We start from the raw sequence: 9,469 nt of genomic DNA, 5'->3' as shown, positions 1-9,469 counted from the left end.
AATGGAGTTTTTATAGATTCAGAAAACATGAAGAAAGCTTTCGAGTCATATGTGACTTCCAATCCATTACTTAGTTTCTTGAGTTCTACTTCTTCCCTTTCAAAGTTCCTACAGAATACACAGATGAGATAAAAATAATTAATTATAATTCTCGCCTCAGTTGCTATAGCAATGGCACTTTCTTAATGCATCCTCTGTTCTTTATGCCCTTCTGAATTATTTTGCAAAAAGCAGACCAATTTTAGAAATAACGTCCTTTCAAACTAGGTGTCAAGTGGTTTTACAGGGATTTTTCGGTATCTAGATGAGAATTTCTCAAAATTCCTGAAAGGCCAGGGTCTTCTGACTGGGATTAGAAGGTGGAGGTTGCACAAGAACTGGTTCCCTCTTCCCTTCTATGGCTGTTGTATTTTGAGAACAGCTATTTCTCAAAACAAGTCCAGATTAGGAAAGATATTGAATGATATTCAAAATTCTTTTTTACAATCCCATACGCCCCAAAAATTGGATTCAGAATCTTTGTATTTCCTTCCCCAGACCCATATTATTGTCTCTTCTAACCGTTTTTTCTGATTATGCCCAAAGAAAAACATAGAATATTTGAATAATTTATTCAAACTGATTTCTAAAATCCTAAAGAGCAAACATTGTTCTGTAGTTATTTTATGTACAGTAACTGATAAGTATCTGGCCATTTTAGAAGATAAGAACCTTTCTTTAGTTGCTAGATTTATTCTTACATTTGTCTGTAATTGTAATGATATTTAAAGCAAAATATACTTTAATAAAGTAAAACATTTCAGATATATATTTATAGAGAATAATTCACTAATGTAAAGCTTCAGTATGTTAAGCAACAGGTCAATTTTTCTTCCTAAGGGAAAAATATTTTGTCAAAAACCCATAACCAAACTCTTTGATACTGCCTATTAACATTGGAGAAAATTAACCTAGTTAATTGAACAAAGATTTGTATTATCTCTCTCCCTCATTGACCATTTGGATTTGTTCACCCAAATTTTGGTCCAACTATAAGTCATCGTTATTGGAATAAAATGGAACCTGGTAATAGAGGTCTAGTTCTTATGTATGATAAATAATTTACAGAATTCAACCCATTGTATTCAATCAATTTTATGGGATTAATTAGGGTTCCATCAGAGAAGCAGAACCAGTAAGAGGCATATACTTGTTACAGGGACTTTACCATATCCATATGTGTAAGCTTCTTGGCTCTCCAATTATCCCATAAAAATCTCTATTATGGTCTAATGGAGAATTCTGGGAAATGTAGTTTACCTAGCTAAGTCGTTACATGACAAAAGCACCATATATGGTTTGAGATTTAAATAAAATCACATGTCATTTAACGGTGGTGATATGCTCTGGGAAATGCATCATTAGGTGATTTCATTGTTGTGCAAACATCATTGAGGGTCCTCACACAAACCTAGATGGTATAGCCTACTACAGCCCTAAGCTATATGATATGCCATTTACATGGTATACCTATTGCTTCTAGGCTACAAACCTGTATAGCATGCAACTATACTAAATACTGTAGGCAGTTGTATTACAGTGGTATTCATGTATCTAAACATAGAAAAGCTTCAGTAAAAATACACTGTAAGAGATAAAAAATGATACACCCTACAGGGCACTTACCTGGAGTTTACAGGACTAGAAATTGCTCTGAGTGAATCAGTGAGTGAGTGGCAAGTGAATGTGAAGGCCTAGGACATTGTCAGCTATTGTAGACTTTATATATGAACACTGTACACTAAGACTACATTAAATTTATTTTAAAAATTGTTTCTTCAAGAAACCGTAGCTGACTGTACCATTTTTTACCTTATAAACTTCTAAATTTTATAAACCTTTTGACTCTTGTAATAACAGCTTAAAACACAAGCACAATGAACAGCTATACAAAAATGTTTTTCTTAAATTCTATTCTATAAACTTTTTTCTATTTTTTAAGTTGTTATTTTTATTTTTAACCTTTTACGCTTTTCTGTTTAGAGCTAAGGCACAAACACACATACTAGCCTAGGCCTACACATCAGTCAGAATCATCGATATCCCTGTCTCTGTCTCTTCCACCTCCACATCTTGTCCCATTGGAAGGTCTTCAGGGACAGTAACATGCATAGAGCTGTCGTCTCCTATGAGAACAATGCTTTTTTTTCTAGAATACCTCCTAAAAGACCTGTCTGAGGCAGTTTACAGTTAACATTTTTTTTTTGTAAGTAGAAGGAGTACACTCTAAAATAACCATAACAAGTATAGTATATAAAATATATAAACCAGCAACAGCCAATTATTCCCATTATCAAGTATTCTGTACATAATTGTATATGCTATCCCTTTATATGATAGACAGGGCAGTAGGTTTGTTCACACCAATATCACAACAAACAAGTTGGTAAAGTGTGGCGCTATGATGTTAGGACAGCTACCACATCACTAGGCAATAATAATATTTCATCTCCGTTTTAATCTTATGGGACCATCATTGTCTGTCTATGTGGTCTATCAGTGGCCAGAATGTCATTATGTAGTGCAAGACTGCACTTTAAACCTCCAGAGATTAAAAAAAAAAAAATGTAAAATGCCCCAATCTGCCTCAAACTTCTTATAAATGATCTTAATCAATCATTAGAACTGTAAATAACACAAAATGGGAAATGACACTAACTTTACAAAATCCTGCCTCTTAAAAATAATGATCGATAAACCATATATCAATATAAATCACACATATATTGCTTGTTATTATGCAGAGCAGGCACGCCTCAGTTATTTTTGGTTCTGTTTCAGACCACTGAAATAAAACAAATATTGCAATAAACTGAGTTACACTGTTTTTGGTTTCCTAGTGCATATACAGGTTATGCTTACAGTATACTGTTGTTTAACAGCATATGTCTAAAAAACCAATGTGCATACCTTAATTTAAAAATACTTTATTGCTGCAAAATGCTGAAACAGACACAGAGTGAGCATACACTGTTAGAAAAAAAGGCACAAATTGACTCACTTGATGCAGTGTTACCACAAATCTTCAATTTATGAAAATGCAGTATCTGGGAAGGGCAGTAATGTAATGTGCAATAAAACAAGCTATGCCTGGATAATAGAATGAACAAAAAATTAAAATCTGTCTGGTAGGACTGGCAAGGCATGGTGGGTCACGCTTGGAACCCCAAGACTTTGGGAGGCTGAGGTGGGTGGATCACAAGGTCAAGAGATTGAGACCATCCTGGCCAAAATGGTAAAACCTCGTCTCTACTAAAAATACAAAAAAAAAAATAATAATAATAATAATAACTGGGCATGGTGGTGTGCACCTGTAGTCTCAGCTACTTGGGAGGCTGAGGCATGAGAATCACTTGAACCCAGGAGGCGGAGGTTGCCATGAGCTAAGATTGTGCCACTGTGCTCCAGCCTGGGGGTTAGAAGAAAACTCCATCTCAAAAAAAAAAAAAAAAATTGCCTGGTAGGAATCTCAGTTCATTCTCTGTGTTATCTTGAGTTTCCCCGTTTCCTCAAACAGCTATTTTGAAAACTCATGTGTCACTGTCTCTCCAGGGTTTGTACTTGGTAGCTTATTTTGTTCATTTTGTGAGGTTATAGATAATCTTGATGCTTGCGGATGTTTGTGAGTGTCAGGGCGTTGAAGAGTTAGGTTTATCATAGTCTTCGCAGTTTGAGCTGTTTTGTACCCATCCTTCCTGAGAAGGATTTCCAGGTATTTGAAGGGATTTGGGTGGTGTAATCTGCAGTTTTGATCTCTGCAGTTGAATCTTCATTAGGAGGCACCCCAAGCCCAGTAACACTGTGGCTCTTGCCGACTCATAAAAGTACCCGCTTGCTTGTCTAGGATAAGATCCAGAAGAATTCTGTGGATTACCAGGCAAAGACTCTTGTTCGTTTTCCTTACTTTTCCCCAGTCTCCACCTCCCTCCCCACCCCACTCTCTGCTGAGCTGCCTGGAGCTGGAGAAGGGGTGATGTAAGTCTCCTGTGGCCACCATCAGTGGGACTATGTAACCTCAGACCTGAAACCACTATGGTGCTTGGTCTTGCCCGATGCCTACTATAACCACCACGTAGCTACCACCAATGCTCTCTCAACACCCTAGGGTTCTACCGTTAGCAGGTGTTAAAGCCAGATGGGCTTATGTTCTTCCCTTCAGGGTGGTAAGCTTCTACCAGCTCTGGATGTGTCTAGAGATACCCTCTGGGAGCCAGGGCCTGGAGTCAGCAACCTTAGGAATATACCTGGTGCTTCTACTGTGGCTAAGCCAGCACCCCTGCCATAAGACCAAGTCCTTCCTACTCTTCCCTTTCCTCAAGCAGAGGAGTCTCTCTCCTGGTGACCGTCACCACCCCTGGCCCACAGCAAGTATAGCCTGGGCACGACTGATGTTCAATCAAGGCCTAAGGGCCCTTCAGTAAACCTGTGGTAAATGCTGCCAGGCCTGGGACCTTTTCTTAAGTGAAGCTGCTCCTTTCTTGCCCATGGCAGGCCCAGAAGAGCTGTTCAAAAACCAAAGTCTAGAATCACGTACTCTAAGAACCTACTTGGTGCTCTACCCCACTGTAGCAGAGCTAGTGACTAAGCTGTAAGACAAAGTCTTTTTTACTCTTCCCTCTCTTTTTCTCAAAAGCAGTCTCTCACCATAGCCACTACAGCTGGGAATGTCCTAGGTCACACCTGAAGCCAGCACATCTCTGAGTCTCACCCAAGTCCCAGGGCAACTACTGCCTTGGCACCACTGCTGATAATTCTGGGCCAAGCAACGTTTAGTCAGTAGGTGATGAATCCTTCCAGCAGTGGGTCTTCCCCTTCTAGGCAATGGGTTCCCTTTAGGCCCCGGGTGTGTCTAGAAATGTAAGCTAGAGCCTAAAATGGGTGCCTCAGGACTCTGTCCACTGCCCTATCCTACTGTGGTTGAGCTCATAACCAAGTTGCAATACAATGTTCTCTTTACTCTTCTCCTCTCCTCAAGCTGGGAGGGGTCTGTCTTGGAACTGTGAGCTGCGCTGCCTGGGGTTGAGGGATGTGTGATGCGAGCACTTTTTTGACCACCTCAGCTGGTGTCTTACTAGTCTGCATTCTCCAAATCTGCTGGCTCTGAGCCTAGCACAACACCAAGAATTGCCAAGGAATTGGAATCCTTGTGACCTAGGCAGAATTTTAAGTTTGTTTAAGACTCCAGAGCACTTTCGTCTGCAGGGCCGATGTTTTCTGGAACTCAAGTACCAAGGCTGGGATGGATGATTCTGGCTAGGGCTGGTCTATATGCTCCCTCTGTGGGTTCCAGCTGAGTTCTGTCCAGTGTTGCTTTCCACTGTGATAGGGCAGCAGAGTTACAATGCAAAGTCCCACACATTCTCTCTCTGTGCCAGGTCACTGCTGGGGGATGGGAGAGGGTTGGTGTCAGCAATTCAAGACTGTCTTTCCTATCCTCTTCAGTGCCTCTTTTTGTAATATGAAGCTAAAACCAAGTACTGTCATCACTTACCTGATTTTCAGTTCTTATGAAGGCACTTTTTTTTGTGGGGATGGTTGTTCAATTTTGTGTTCCTGCAGAGAGGATAATCATTGAAGGTTTCTATTCAGCCATCTTGTTCTGCCTCCTGCTCCTATACCATTTTTAGTAAAGAAAATTGGATATTTTAATTAGAAGCAACTGATTCCACTGGTAAATTAACATTGCTTGGGTTCACATTTTGTAGCACTAAAAAATTTCATAGAAATAGTTCTTATATTTGTAACTATACTGAGAAGGTGGGAAGATCTTAAAGTGTACAATATTAAACATTGTTTATATGAATATTAGAGACTCCTATTTTAAACATTTCTGTAATGTTTACACTTAAATATCAATTATCAGACAGACTCTCACCAGTGACAATGTTCTTGGGAATTTGCAGAATCCCTTTTTGACCAAGGAGAAACCACAAGGTACTTACAAGCCCTGTGAGCTTGAATAGGAAATGGGAATTTGGGTCAATAACTCTGATGGAGTCATGTCAGCTACTGGCAAGTTAAGCAAGTTAAAGAATAAGTGAAAACCTCCTCTCTGTATTGAATATTTGATAAACAAGTGCAATTCACAGGGCCTCAGTGAACTTATATTACCTGAATTCAGTTCAAGAAAATTGCATACAGCTTCTCCAGCGGTGTTAACTCCTGAGTATTTGGAGCATTGGCCTACATAATAAGACTTTTTAAGAAATATTTAAATCACAGAGAATTGCCAAGAAATTCAAAAGAAATATTAGTACACTGTGTAATATCTTTTGAAAAGGCACTCTTTTATAATTATGGTAAAATCATGGATAATGTTGCTTGATATTATATTGGAAATTTAGGTTTTTATAGATTGAGTAATGAGACATAAAATACGTATTAAGCAAAACGAAGTTTTTAACTTTCTTTTGCAAAACGGAAATACCCTTAATGCTTTTGCCTGTTTATCAAATTAGTACAACATTGTAAAAAATATTATGTAATACTAATTTTTAAAAAGTAGAAAGTGACAGTCCTTCTTTATCCACAACTCTCTAAAATATCACTTTTATCATTATAGTGAATATTCCTTCAGATTTTAAATATATGTGATTATATTTGTAAATAGGAAATAAACTATATGTCATTTAAGCCTTTAAAACTGTAACAATATTATACATATATATTTTCATGTTACGATACCTCATCTTTTTAGTTACAAGATATTCCATTGTTCTCACATAAGAAAACTAGTTTAACCAATCCCTAATAATGAACATTTTCTTCTTTCTAGTATCTTAATGTTATACTATTAATATGAATGTTGCAGTAAACATTTTATTACAGAGTATTTTATATATATATATATTCTTGTATTTCCATATAATGTATTTTAATGAAATAATTATATTTAAAAGTATACATTCCAAATCTATGAAGTTATTTTCTCAATGTCCTCAAAACGTACCAATTTGAACTCTTCCCAAATAAGCCTCTTTACTCATTGACCAACATAGGCAACCAAAAATGTGGAAGGTATTTTCTTGTCTTAATTGCAGTTTTTCTCTTATGAATAAGGTTAAGTATTTTTTTCATAATGTTTCTTGCTGCTTCTGTTTCACTGTGAAAAATCACTACACTTTTTGTCAGTTTCCTACTGTGGAATTCTTTCTTTTCTAATAGATTTGCAAAATATTAATTCTGGTTTTTAAGCAGTTTGTTCTGACTTTTGATAAATAGTTCTAAATTTTTTCATAGCCAAATCGGTTTTCTTCTTTGCCTTTGGTATCATGTTTCAAAGAGTGTTCCTTAACTAAAATTTGTAAAAACTTACCATCTCACACATTTAGATACTCAAAATATATCTGTTGAATGAATGGTCTTTGTGTTCTGCTACCTCGATGGAAAATAAGAAAACTGTTCCCATTATTACTCATTGAGTTTCTATTTTTATGTAAGGATATAAATGAACCAGTCAATTTTGGGACAGGCCAGCAGCCAAGATGTGAAGAGAATACTCTAAACTACCCACCTTATGTACCTGGTAAATACACTGAAAATGCCAAATGGTTTTGAAGCATCTTCAAGTCCTATAAGGAAGTCTCCTTACTGCTGTCAGTTTGTCTTAGGAAAATATAAACTCACCAATGTAGAAATAAATAGTCCGTAGCTCGCCAATCTAAAAATAATCCTGAAAACTAAGAATATGTATGAGTACTTACTGCACTCCTTCAGTGGGAAGGCCTTGGAATGTCTGAAGAATGTGTCCTTACTTGCCTAGGAAAGAGTCAGAGAGTCTCTTCATAGACTGTTCTTCCAAGCAGGCAGGTTCTGATGTTGCCGCTGACTCTTAGATGACTAAATTCTTCCCTTTGGCTACAAGGCATGTTCACTTTATAGTTTCCACACTTTTTGCTATTTCTGTAACTAATCTACAATCAAAAATGCTACAAGATGGAAAAGTTGTGAAAATTCAATTGAGAAGTAGAGTTTTGCAGTCAGAGTAAAACAGGCTTACCCTTGGCTGAGGATTTCAACTTTGAGTGTTTATAGTCCTTCATTTACATTTCCTTTGCAATTATAGCCATTTCAACTGTGGTGATTGAGTTCCCACTGAAGCCTTAAAAAAAGAGAAAAGCAAATAGGATAAAATTCAGTTCAGAGAACTGGTGGTCCATAAAGACCTGCTTACCTTCCTTGAATCCTGGAGACACTGACCCCTTACTTATTAGGCAAAAGAAATGGTGTGCAATAGTTATTTCCTCTTTTATCTTTGTCTGAAATATCTAAATGAAAATATCAAGTAGGAAGCAAAATATGTAAGTCTGGAGAGAAGTCATATGGGTTTGAGATTAAAAAAAAAAAAAAAAACACTGGAAATTGGATACATAAAAATGGCATTTAAACCCACAGGGAAGGATGATTCAATATACTAAGAATGACAGAGTATAAAAAGTTAAATCAACAAGTGGGCCTCCCAACTCTGAGTTCTAAGTGAACCTGCACTCTAACGGTAAGACTTTGTAAAGAATAAAATATACAGCTAAGAAAACCAAATTGAAGCAGTTGGATAGGGAGGAAGAATGGCAGGAATATGTGACTCAGCTGAGAAGACTGCGTAGTCATTTCTATCAGATGCTGCCAAATAGTCAAATACAATGAGTGGAGACTGTGTGTAGAGTTCAGCAATATAAAGATTGACAATGTTAGTTTCAATGGAGTAGTGGGAATGGATATCAAACTGAAGTCAGTTGGACAGTGAAAGAAAGGCGAGGAAGTAGAGACGGAGGTTCTTATTGTTGCTGGAAGAAGAAGAAAACGTGTACAGATTCATATAGATGGAAGGATTCAGTTTTTAATATTCGTTCATTGGTGGGAGTGATATGGGAAATGTGATTGAATTTGGGGAGTAAGACATTTGAAGATAGAGAAAAATATGAAGGAGATATGCCACAATCATATCAGAGGATGACAAAGTGAATTTTTGAAAGAAGCATAGTGGGATTCTCAGGTGGTATTGAGAATTCATTTGAAGTTTGCATTATTGAAGCAAAGAATGAGGAAGAATAGAGATAAGGAAAGTTAGGTTTTTGGAAATGAAAATGTCAGTGTTGCTCTCTGAACTGCATTTGATCAAAATGTCAGGGAGTCCATGAAGTCACACACAATAACTTCAGCAATAAGACATCTGTGTCCTATGGTACACAGTGGTATAGAAACGTTCACCCAGAAAGTCAGCTTGCATGACACAGGAACATGACAACATGATGCAAAGAACAAGCGTGGGCATTAGTGTCACACTGGCTCCCAGTCCTGGCTCAGGCACTTTCTTGGCTCATAAATTCAGAGAAGGTCTTTCACTTCTTTTGACTGTACAATAGGCAATATGAATATCATTTGCAAGTTAAGTTAAATGGAGTATTAATACCATTTACATTTACAACATTAC

The sequence above is a fragment of the Sapajus apella genome, unplaced genomic scaffold (assembly GCF_009761245.1).
Source record: "Sapajus apella isolate SASKATOON/1434 unplaced genomic scaffold, GSC_monkey_1.0 scaffold66, whole genome shotgun sequence".
In the NCBI taxonomy this organism is placed as follows: Eukaryota; Metazoa; Chordata; class Mammalia; order Primates; family Cebidae; genus Sapajus; species Sapajus apella.
This window is presented reverse-complemented; position numbering follows the sequence as displayed.